General features: G+C 38.0%; 1 non-coding gene across 1 annotated transcript; it reads left to right on the top strand.

Moving 5' to 3' along the window:
* Positions 1–10,775: 10,775 nt before the first annotated feature.
* On the top strand, positions 10,776–10,882 carry LOC113463651. The gene has a single exon (XR_003388318.2). It is a non-coding gene; the product is annotated as a small nucleolar RNA R71 (small nucleolar RNA).
* Positions 10,883–11,301: the final 419 nt, after the last annotated feature.

Below are 11,301 nucleotides of genomic sequence, written 5' to 3'. Positions count from 1 at the left end.
AACACAACCAAAAAGAAAGGGGTAACAACAATAATTATTCAAAGACTTAAATAAAAACAACAATTAAAACATATAACAAAAGACAAAAGAAAGGATTTTTTTTTTTGTGGTTGGGTTGCCTCCCAAGAAGCGCTTGTTTACAGTCATTAGCTTGACTTCCACACCATCAACCATAGGTAGGATTCTTCAAAAAGTAAATCACTCCTTTAGGAACCACATTACTAGCAAGATAAGGCTTCAAACGCTGCCCATTAACCTTGAATGCACCAGTGACCTCACTACGCACCTCAACAGCACCATATGGATACACTTTCGTTACCGTGAATGGGCCAGACCACCTAGAACGAAGCTTGCCTGGAAATAACTTAAGTCTTGAGTTGAAGAGTAATACTTGCTGCCCAATTTCGAAGTTTCTAATCTGAAGATGTTTGTCATGCCAATGCTTTGTCTTTTCCTTGTAAATCCGAGTATTTTCATAAGCATCCAACCTAAACTCCTCCAACTCACTCAACTGTAACAATCTCTTTTCTCCCGCAGTTTTCAAATCCATGTTCAAATCCTTGATTGCCCAATAGGCCCTGTGTTCCAATTCCACTGGTAAGTGACAAGACTTTCCAAAGACAAGTCTGTAAGGAGACATACCCAAAGGTGTCTTGAAAGCTGTCCTATAGGCCCAAAGTGCATCATCTAACTTATTTGCCCAATCCTTTCTTGAACTGCTCACAGTTTTCTCCAAAATTTGCTTCAATTCCCTATTTGCAAGTTCCACTTGCCCATTTGTTTGGGGATGATAGGCAAGTGCCACCTTATGAGTAACCCCATATTTCTTCAACAAAGCCTCAAATGACCGATTACAGAAATGGGAGCCTTCATCACTAATAATAGCTCTCGGCACACCAAATCTTGAAAAAATATTTTTCTTCACAAATCTCATCACAACTCGAGAGTCATTAGTTTGAGTTGCAGTAGCTTCAACCCATTTAGACACATAATCCACTGCTACCAGAATGTACTGATTATTGAAGGAAGAAGGAAATGGGCCCATGAAATCAATACCCCATAAATCAAACAGTTCAACCTCCAAGATATTGGTCAAGGGCATCTCATTCTTTTTCGAAATGTTGCCAACCCTCTGACATCTATCACACATGCTCACATATTGTCTAGTCTCTTGATACATGGTCGGCCAATAAAAACCAGATTGCCATACCTTTGCAACTGTCTTAGAGGTACTGAAATATCCACCACACTCCAAGGAATGGCAATGGTCAAGTATATCCTGCATCTCATCTTGGGGCACACATCTTCTAATCATCCCATCTGCACAGTGTTTATAGAGTAGCGGTTCTTCCCAAAAATAATGCTTCACATCCCACAAAAACTTTTTCTTCTGATGATAGCTCAAATCAGGGGGAACAATGCCACTCACCAAATAGTTCACCAAATCAACATACCAGGGGATGACTGAAACTGCCAACAACTGCTCATCTGGAAAGCTTTCATTAATGGGCACCTCATCTGCTCTTGACTGCCCCTCTAATCTAGACAAGTGATCTGCCACCACATTCTCCATGCCTCTCTTGTCTCGAATCTCAAGATCAAATTCTTGAAGCAACAGCACCCACCGAATCAAGCGCGGTTTGGCATCTTTCTTTTTCAGCAAGTACTTGATTGCTGAATGGTCCGTATATACGATTACCTTGGAACCTACAAGATAAGATCGAAACTTGTCAAAAGCAAACACAACAGCAAGCAATTCTTTTTCAGTAGTTGCATAATTCAACTGTGCATTATTTAAAACTCTACTAGCATAATATATAACATGCAACTTCCTGTCTTTTCTCTGGCCGAGAACAGCACCCAGAGCGAAATCACTAGCATCACACATTAGCTCAAAAGGCAAACTCCAATCTGGGGCTGCCATAATTGGTGCTGACACCAACTCTTGCTTCAACCTGTTAAAAGCATTCAAACAGTCCTTATCAAAATCAAACACAACATCCTTATTCAACATATTACAAAGAGGTTTAGAAATTTTAGAGAAATCCTTAATAAAACGCCGGTAAAATCCTGTGTGACCAAGAAAACTTCTAACTCCCTTAACATTTGTAAGTGGTGGCAATTTTTCAATAATTTCTATTTTTGCTCGGTCCACTTCAAGGCCTCTTGCTGAAATTTTGTGGCCTAAAACAATACCTTCCTGCACCATAAAATGACATTTCTCCCAATTCAAGACCAAATTGGTCTCCTCACAGCGCTGCAAAACTCGAGATAAGTTATCTAAACAACTATCAAAAGAAGATCCAAAAACAGAAAAATCATCCATGAAAACCTCCATGATCTTTTCAACAAAATCAGAGAAAATAGCCATCATGCAACGTTGGAATGTAGCAGGTGCATTACACAAACCAAAAGGCATCCTACGGAATGCAAAAGTACCATAAGGACAAGTGAAGGTGGTCTTTTCTTGATCTTCGGGGGATATAGAAATCTGGTTATGCCCTGAATAACCATCTAAAAAACAGTAATACGCATACCCAGCAAGTCTCTCAAGCACCTGATCAAGAAAAGGTAAAGAAAAATGATCCTTGCTACGATTTTAATCTTGCTCTTTTAAAAAGGGAAATTAAACGTAGGATACCCCAAGTATAGGGTGTAGCAAAGTAATATTCTCGGTGAGTCCGAGATCGAATCCACAGGGATTTGACAGTGAATAAAAACTAAAGGCTAAATAATATTCGGATTGACAAAATATAACTAAGGCATCAGGATTCAACCTAGCACTTCATCATGTTTTTCCTAAAATCATCTATTATCTTAGTTAAATAGATTTAGTTTTATGGGCAGCATTACAGTAATTCTATTTTAAACTACAGGGATTTCTAAGCATCTGTTATACCCGGGGAAAATAACAAATCAAAGAAAATATATAAGTTTGAAATAATTTCTATAAATTTCCTGCACCATAAAATAAACATTAAAATCCCATTGATGATTAAATGGAATACATGAAGAAAATGCTAGGCTTTTCCCTAGCCTTAGCTAGAGAAGATTTAGCTACTCATATGAAATGGGAACATTTTATAAAAGGGATTAGCATAGAATAAATAAAATAACATAAACCCCTTTTTTTATCTTTCTTCTATTAGGAAAACAGAGTGCTCTGTTTCTCCCGTGGCCTCTCCTCCTTCGTCGCACGGCTAAGAGGAAAGATCGGAAGAGGGAGCTTCCTGGTTCCCTTGGCCTCTAGCTGTCCTCTTCTCCTCTCTCCCGTCGGCGGCCTAGATTGGAAGAGAAGATCCTCCGGATGGCTCTCCTGATGATGCCTTCTCCCTCCGTGGCCCGGCTGGATGGATCCGTCGCGGCTGCCTTCTCTCGGACCGCTCTGTGACCTCCCCTCTCCTCCACCGGATGATTCCCTTGCTCCTCTCTCTTGGGTTCCTTTTATAGACACCTTCACTGGATGGGGAAGCTGGAACGCTGCTAGGACGATTCGAATGGGTGGGGAGCGTTGAACATGGAAGCGACACAGGCAGATGGCTTGCGGACGGTTTGGTTTCGTTTCTTGGCGGATGGGATGCCATGATGCTTGGATGAGAAGCTTGGAACGCAACTGAAACGCATGGAATACGTGGGGGCAATGCGGATGAGCTGGGAAGAAACGCTCGGAGATGACGAACGTTTGGAAGCTGCTCACGGACGGTTCTCTGTTGCTTGTAATCCAAAAGAGCTTGGGGAGTTGTTTCACGGATGAAAGCCGGTTTGGCTTTTGGATTTCCCTCGCTGCCGTTGGGAGCCACGGACGGTTGAAAGATGCTGGGACGTTGCAGACGTTTGGGAAGCTCCAGATGTTGACGTTGGAAAGTTAAGAAGACTCGGCTTGGGACTCTTCTCCTCCGATGGCTGCTGGCCTCCTCCCTTTCCGTTGCACGCCCATGCTTGGATGAGCCTTTTAAGCTGCAGCATGCAGTAGCTCATCTTCATTTCTTGAGGAGATGCATAAAATCTATAATCTCTGGAACCAATGAAAACCACGAAACGTTGGAACCATTCCCAAACAATGGAGAACAGTCATCCAAGTAAGTTCAGCTTTGTCAATGTCAGAGATGAATACGGAAGGACCTTTTCTTCGGCCAACTGCGAGATATGATTCATGTTAGGTGCCTGCTTCCCTACGTGCATAAATTCTAGTGCACACCTTTAGTTCCTAAAAAGTAAAATCAGAGGGATAATAGCATCCAACGCTGATCGAAGTCTAGCTAACAGCTTGAAGAAAAAGATGGCTTCAGGCTGCCAGGCATTGGGCTCAAATCCAGAGTTCTTGGATTAATTTCACTCAAACACAAATAAAACATTAATTAATTAATTTTATTAATAAAAATTAACTATAATACTAATTAAGATAATATGAAAATTATACTTTTGTACTCTCATCACACCCCCCAACTAACTTATTGCTAGTCTCTAGCAATTTAGTGTGAAAATGATAAAATGAGGGTGCAAAAGTATTGTTTATTTTATTAATATATATATATCAATATGCATGAATTAAAATAAATACTCACTTTCGTAGAGCATTACGATTGCACTTAGCACGTGCAACAAGCCGTTAAACCCCTAGGTTACCCCTAGTGGATGAGTGTTGTCTCGTGAGGGTTTGCAGTGATGTTACCCACAAACATCGTTTTTAAGTTAGAAAATACTTTAAAACATAGCAACCCTTAAGGCAAATGTAAATGTGACATCTCAGAATACCTATACCTCCACCACAATTGAGTACCCTTTGAGTTCTAGGTGCACTACTCAAATTCACAAGTGTTAACTACCATTTGTTAGCTCCCGATCCACTAAATTTTCCGAATACCACATGTTATTTATCCAGAACGGTTCGCATATAAAAATGAAGCTATCAATCCCAACTAGACATTCCAGGTACACAGAGTTCTAAAACAATGAGTCAAACCAGTCATCCACATGTCACTTGGTTTAAGTTTAACTAACTTACTCATGTTTAATTTATTTTTATTTTTTATTTTTATATATTTTTTTTCACATAGTGACTACAACAGTCCAACTCCATTAGGCTCTAGTAAGGTCCATGTAACGAGCTTTGGGTCAATGACTCTTGATCCAGTTGGCTCAAGGCATTAGGTGAAACATCCCTCGGACTTAATTACCCGAACCAGACTACGCCACGAGGCCAGACTAGTCACTTATTTCAGTCATTTTCACCTTTTTATGCGAACACTCGCTGCTTTGTAGGCAAGAGGCCCGGTTACTCAGTGAAGACAAACTGTATTATTTCTCTCTCTTTTTTTTTTTTTTATAGATATATACATATGTAACGTGACTGTATTGTGACTATAGGTCAACCAAGGTCAGAACATAAGGCACCCAGGCGATCTAGCCGGGAATTTCAAACTCAATCTTTATGTGAGAACCAAATCATGAACTTTAGGATAAGGACACTCGTACTTTTCTTGCGAATAAGGTCAACAAACAAATAGGTAAAACAAGTGAACTCCTGAGGCCTTCCTATTGTCATTGAATACTTATGTGGGGATCTAGTAATAGGTCTCTGATAAGTCATAATGCGCTCCTTGCCTTAATAGCTGCACATGTTTATTTGCTTAGAAAATTAAAGTGGTAATTAAATGCAACAAAATATATTTTTGTTATTACTATTATTATATTTTTGTATTATTTTTTTATTTATTTATATATATATATTTTAAATAGAGATTTTTTTTTATTTTTATTTTATTTATTTTTTTATTATTTTGAAATATATATATATTTTTTTTGAAATATATGACAATTGGTATGATATATAGAAAAATATAGTAATCTCTCCCCCCAACTTAAATTGAACATCGTCCCCAATGTTTCAACATGAATGCATTAAATATGATTGTATGAAGGATAATAAGGCTGAAGGTTATAATTTACCTGATAGAATGACTGCACACTGTTGTTGCTCACCAATTGTCATATGAAAGAAAGAAAAATTATGTACAAACAGAGGATCTCTAGCAGATATAGAGATCAATCCTGATAAACAGGATCTCCCAGATTGGTTGATTCAACCTCTGGGGTAAAGTTGTCCAAAAATAACTTCAAACGTTGGCCATTTACTTTAAAAATATTACCGGTGTTTGGATTCTCTATCTCAACAGTTCCATACGGATAAACAGTTTTAACTATAAATGGGCCGGTCCACCTAGATCTCAATTTTCCTGGAAATAAATGAAGTCTTGAATTATACAATAGAACTTTCTGGGAAGGCTCAAATGTTTTTCTCATAATATTTCGATCATGAAAGACTTTCATTTTATTCTTATAAATTCGAGCATTCTCATATGCTTCATTCCTGATTTCCTCTAGTTCATTAAGTTGAAGTTTGCGTAGTGAACTAGCCTTATCCATATCAAAATTAAATCTCTTAATAGCCCAGTAGGCTCTATGCTCCAATTCCACAGGCAAATGACAAGGTTTGCCAAAAATAAGACGGTACGGAGACATACCAATCGGAGTTTTAAAAGCAGTACAATAAGCCCAAAGTGCATCAGTTAAACGCAAAGACCAGTCTTTGCGATTTGGGTTAACCGTTTTTTTCAAAATATTCTTAATTGATCGATTTGATACTTCAACTTGTCCACTTGTTTGTGGATGATAAGGGGTGGCGACTTTATGGGTGATCCCATATTTTCGCATTAAAGCCTCAAAAGGCTTATTACAGAAGTGTGAACCCCCATCACTGATGATGGCTCGAGGTGTTCCAAATCTGGAAAGAATGTTTTCCTTTAAAAATTTTAGAACAGTTTTGTGGTCATTATGTTTGCAAGGAATTGCCTCAATCCATTTGGAGACATAATCCACAGCTACTAGGATGTACAAATTTCCAAATGAAGGAGGAAATGGACCCATGAAATCTACTCCCCAACAATCAAATATTTCGATAATTAAAATTGGGTTGAGAGGCATCATATTCCTACGAGTTATCCCACCTAACTTTTGACAACGCACGCAAGCTTTGCAAAAGTTATGAGAATCTTTAAACAAGGTGGGCCAATAGAAACCGCACTGTAAAATTTTTGCAGCCGTTTTCTTAGCAGAGAAATGACCACCGCAAGCTTCAGAATGACAAAAGGAAATGACACTAATAAATTCGTCATTAGGTACACATCTCCTAATAATTTGGTCTGGGCAGTATTTGAAAAGATAAGGATCATCCCAGAAAAAATTTTTTATTTCAGTCAAAAATTTTCTTTTGTCTTGTTTATTCCAATGACTTGGTAGTTCACCTGTGACTAGAAAATTTGCAATGTCTGCAAACCAGGGTGAAGATGTGATCTCAAACAGTTGCTCGTCAGGGAAAGTGTCTTTTATTGGTGAATTGTCTAAGGAATCTGGAAGAGTGAGATGGGACAAGTGATCAGCTACTACATTTTCTACCCCCTTTTTATCTCTTATTTCTAGAAAAAATTCTTGGAGCAGAAGGATCCACCTAAGCAAACGCGCCTTAGCATCCTTTTTTGAAAGAAGGTACTTAAGGGCAGCATGGTCAGTGTAGATAATGATTTTGGATCCAATCAAGTAAGACCTAAATTTTTCTAATGCAAATACTACGGCGAGTAGTTCTTTTTCCGTAGTGGTGTAATTCATTTGTGCACTATTTAAAGTCTTACTTGCATAGTAGATAACATAAGGTTTCCTTTCTTTTCTTTGCCCTAGAACTACCCCAACTGCATATTCACTAGCATCACACATAATTTCAAAAGGAAGTGACCAGTCAGGTGGTTGCATGATGGGAGCAGAGGTCAGTAAGCTTTTAAGTTTATCAAAAGCTTTTTGACATTCTTCAGACCACACAAATTGGGTTTCCTTTTGAAGGAGATTACATAAGGGTTTAGATATTGAGCTAAAATCTTTAATGAATCTCCTATAAAATCCTGCATGACCCAAAAATGAGCGTATGTCTTTGATAGTTTTTGGGTTGGGTAAATTAGCAATTAAGTCAATTTTAGCCTTGTCTACTTCAATTCCTTCAGATGAAATGACATGCCCGAGAACAATTCCCCTAGTTACCATGAAATGGCACTTTTCCCAGTTTAAGATTAGATTCTTCTCCTCACACCGAATTAAGACTAGTCTTAAATGGTCTATACAGTTTTCAAAAGAGGAGCCGAAAACAGAAAAAACTTCCAAAAAGCGCTCAACCATGTCAGAAAAAATACTGAGCATGCATCTTTGGAAGGTTGCAGGAGCATTACATAATCCAAAAGGCATTCTCTTGTAAGCAAATGTGCCAAAAGGACATGTGAAAGTGGTCTTTTTCTGATCTTCAGGATCAATTGCAATTTGGTTGTAACCTGAATAGCCATCTAGGAAGCAATAATATTTATGACCTGCTAACCTTTCTAAAATTTGATCAATAAAAGGTAGAGGAAAATGATCTTTCCTAGTGACAGAATTAAGTTTCCTATAGTCAATGCATACACGCCAACTAGTGGGGACCCTAGTTGGAACTAATTCATTGTTGGCATTTTTGACTACAGTAACACCAGATTTTTTCGGGACCACTTGGGTTGGACTTACCCATTTACTATCTGAAATTGGGTAGATCATACCCGCATCCAGAAGTTTCAGAACTTCTGCTCTAACCACATCCTTCATGTTTGGGTTTAATCGACGTTGAGGTTGACGAGAAGGTTTGGCATCAGCTTCTAAGTGGATTCTATGAGTGCAAATTGAGGGACTAATTCCCTTGATATCAGCAATTGTCCACCCTATTGCTCCCTTATGTTCCTTGAGAATTTCTAATAATTTTAATTCCTGATTTTGTTCGAGTTGGGATGATATGATCACAGGAAAGGTCTCTTCTTGACCAAGGTATGCGTACTTGAGCTCAGATGGTAAAGGTTTTAGCTCAAGTTTGGGTGCTTGAACACTAGATGGTAGAGGAATATTGTTGCGTGTGGGCAATTCTTCAAAACGAGATTTCCACCTATCTGTATCCAACAAAGGAGCTGAATCTAATATAGCACTGATTTCTCTAAAGTTTTAGTTGATATCTGTATTTCCGAAATGAGTTAGGCATGTTTCTAAAGGATCAGAAGAAAGAGATGGGACAAGAACATCTTCTACAATGGAGTCGATCAGATTAACTCCATGAATTTCATCATTTTCATTGTCATTATCGGGTTGTTTACAAATGTTAAATATATTAAAATCTATAGTCATATTCCCGAATGACATTTTCATTATTCCATTTCGACAGTTGATTAAAGCATTGGAAGTAGCTAGAAATGGGCGGCCTAGAATGACAGGTATTGGAGTGGTACAATTCATGACAGGCTGGGTATCTAATACTATGAAGTCGACTGGAAAATAGAATTTATCAACTTGGACAAGTACATCCTCGACTATACCTCTTGGTATCTTTATAGATCGATCGGCAAGTTGGAGAGTAACCTTGGTGGGTTTTAGTTCACCAAGTCCTAATTGTTCATAAACTGAATAGGGCAGTAAGTTAATACTAGCACCTAAATCCAGAAGTGCTCGTTGTATCCTGAAGTTTCCTATGATGCAAGATATGGTAGGACAACCAGGATCTTTATATTTAGGTGGGGTGTTGTGTTTGAGAATAGCACTCACCTGTTCAGTTAGAAAAGCTTTCTTTTGTACGTAAAGCTTTCGTTTTATGGTACAAAGATCTTTTAAAAATTTGGCATAAGATGGGAACTGCTTAATGGCATCTAATAGAGGAATGTTAATCTTTACTTGTTTAAAGATTTCCAAAATTTCTTGATCAGGTATTCCCTTTTTAGCTGCAAGCAAGCGCTGAGGAAATGGAGCAACTATCTTATGATGCAGTATTGGATCATTTTGTTCATTATCATCTTCATCATTCTTTTCAATAGATTTTTTAAGTTTGTCATCTTTTGTTGGAATTTCTTTGTTAATTATTTTTCCACTCCGAAGGGTTGTGACAGACTTTACTTGCTCAAATTTAGGTTGGGATGAACTTGCTTCATGGACCTCATGTTGACCCTTTGGGTTAGATTGAGGTTGGGCTGGAAATGTCCCTCTTTCCCTAACATTAAGTTGAGCCTCAATTCTACCTACAGAATTTTTAAGTTCTTGGAGTGATTGCATTGTATTCTGATTTATTTGAGTCTGCCCTTGCATGAAGGTTTGCAAAGTATCTTCAAGGGATTTCCTATGTGGTGGCACATAAGGAGTAGGAACAGAATTTCCTTGAGATTCATTGGCAGTGGGTCCATGTCTCCAGCTAAAGTTAGGATGGTTTCGCCAACTAGGATTATATATTTCTGGAAATGGTCTTTTATAAGTATTGGTGAAATTTGCTTGATCATGCAACACTTCTTGAAAAGCAGGGATTGTAGGACAATCCTTGGTTACATGTGCATTACTCTCACAAATTCCACATATACTTTCAACAATAGTTTGTGCTTTTCCTATATTGGCTTTGCTTAATTCCATGGCTTCAACCTTCCTAGTCAGATTTTACATTGACATCATTATCATCTTTAATAAGATATATTCCTCCTTTTGCATTAGATGCTATTTTTGATTTTTCATTTTTATCTGTTGTATCCCAAGCTTGTGCATTTTCTGCTAAAAGATCAAAATAATCCCAAGCTTCATTTGGTTCCTTACTCATGAATTCACCATTACACATCATTTCTACAAATTGTCTCATATTGGAGGACAAACCATCATAAAAGAAACTAATGACCCTCCAAATTTCATATCCATGATGTGGGCAAGCAAGGAGAAGGTCCTTAAATCTTTCCCAACACTGAAAAAATGTTTCTCCATCTTTTTGTGCAAAGTTCATGATATTTCTTCTAAGTGTGTTTGTTTTATGTGTTGGGAAGAATTTCTTTAAAAATTCTCTTGTCATTTCTTGCCAGGTAGCTATGGTCCTAGGCCTTAAGGAGTGTAACCATGACTTAGCTTTTTTCTTTAAAGAAAAAGGAAAATAACTTAAGCTTAACTACCTCTTCACTGACATCATTGAAATGAAGTGTTGAACATACTTCATCAAATTCTTTCAGATGCAAATAGGGACTTTCAGAATCAAGTCCGTGAAACTTTGGAAGTAATTGGATTATTCCTGGTTTCATGTCAAAAGCTCCCGCAGCAGTAGGAATAACCATACAGGATGGGGTACTGGTCCTAGTGGGTTGTAGATAATCACGAAGCGTTCTAATAGGTAAGTCATCTTGAAATTCATTATCTCCCTGATTACTACCATTATCTTCCATTTGATTA

Source organism: Phoenix dactylifera, chromosome 1 (genome assembly GCF_009389715.1).
Source record: "Phoenix dactylifera cultivar Barhee BC4 chromosome 1, palm_55x_up_171113_PBpolish2nd_filt_p, whole genome shotgun sequence".
Taxonomy (NCBI): domain Eukaryota; kingdom Viridiplantae; phylum Streptophyta; class Magnoliopsida; order Arecales; family Arecaceae; genus Phoenix; species Phoenix dactylifera.
The sequence above is the reverse complement of the archived record's forward strand: the minus strand, read 5'-3'. Positions and strand labels throughout refer to the sequence as shown.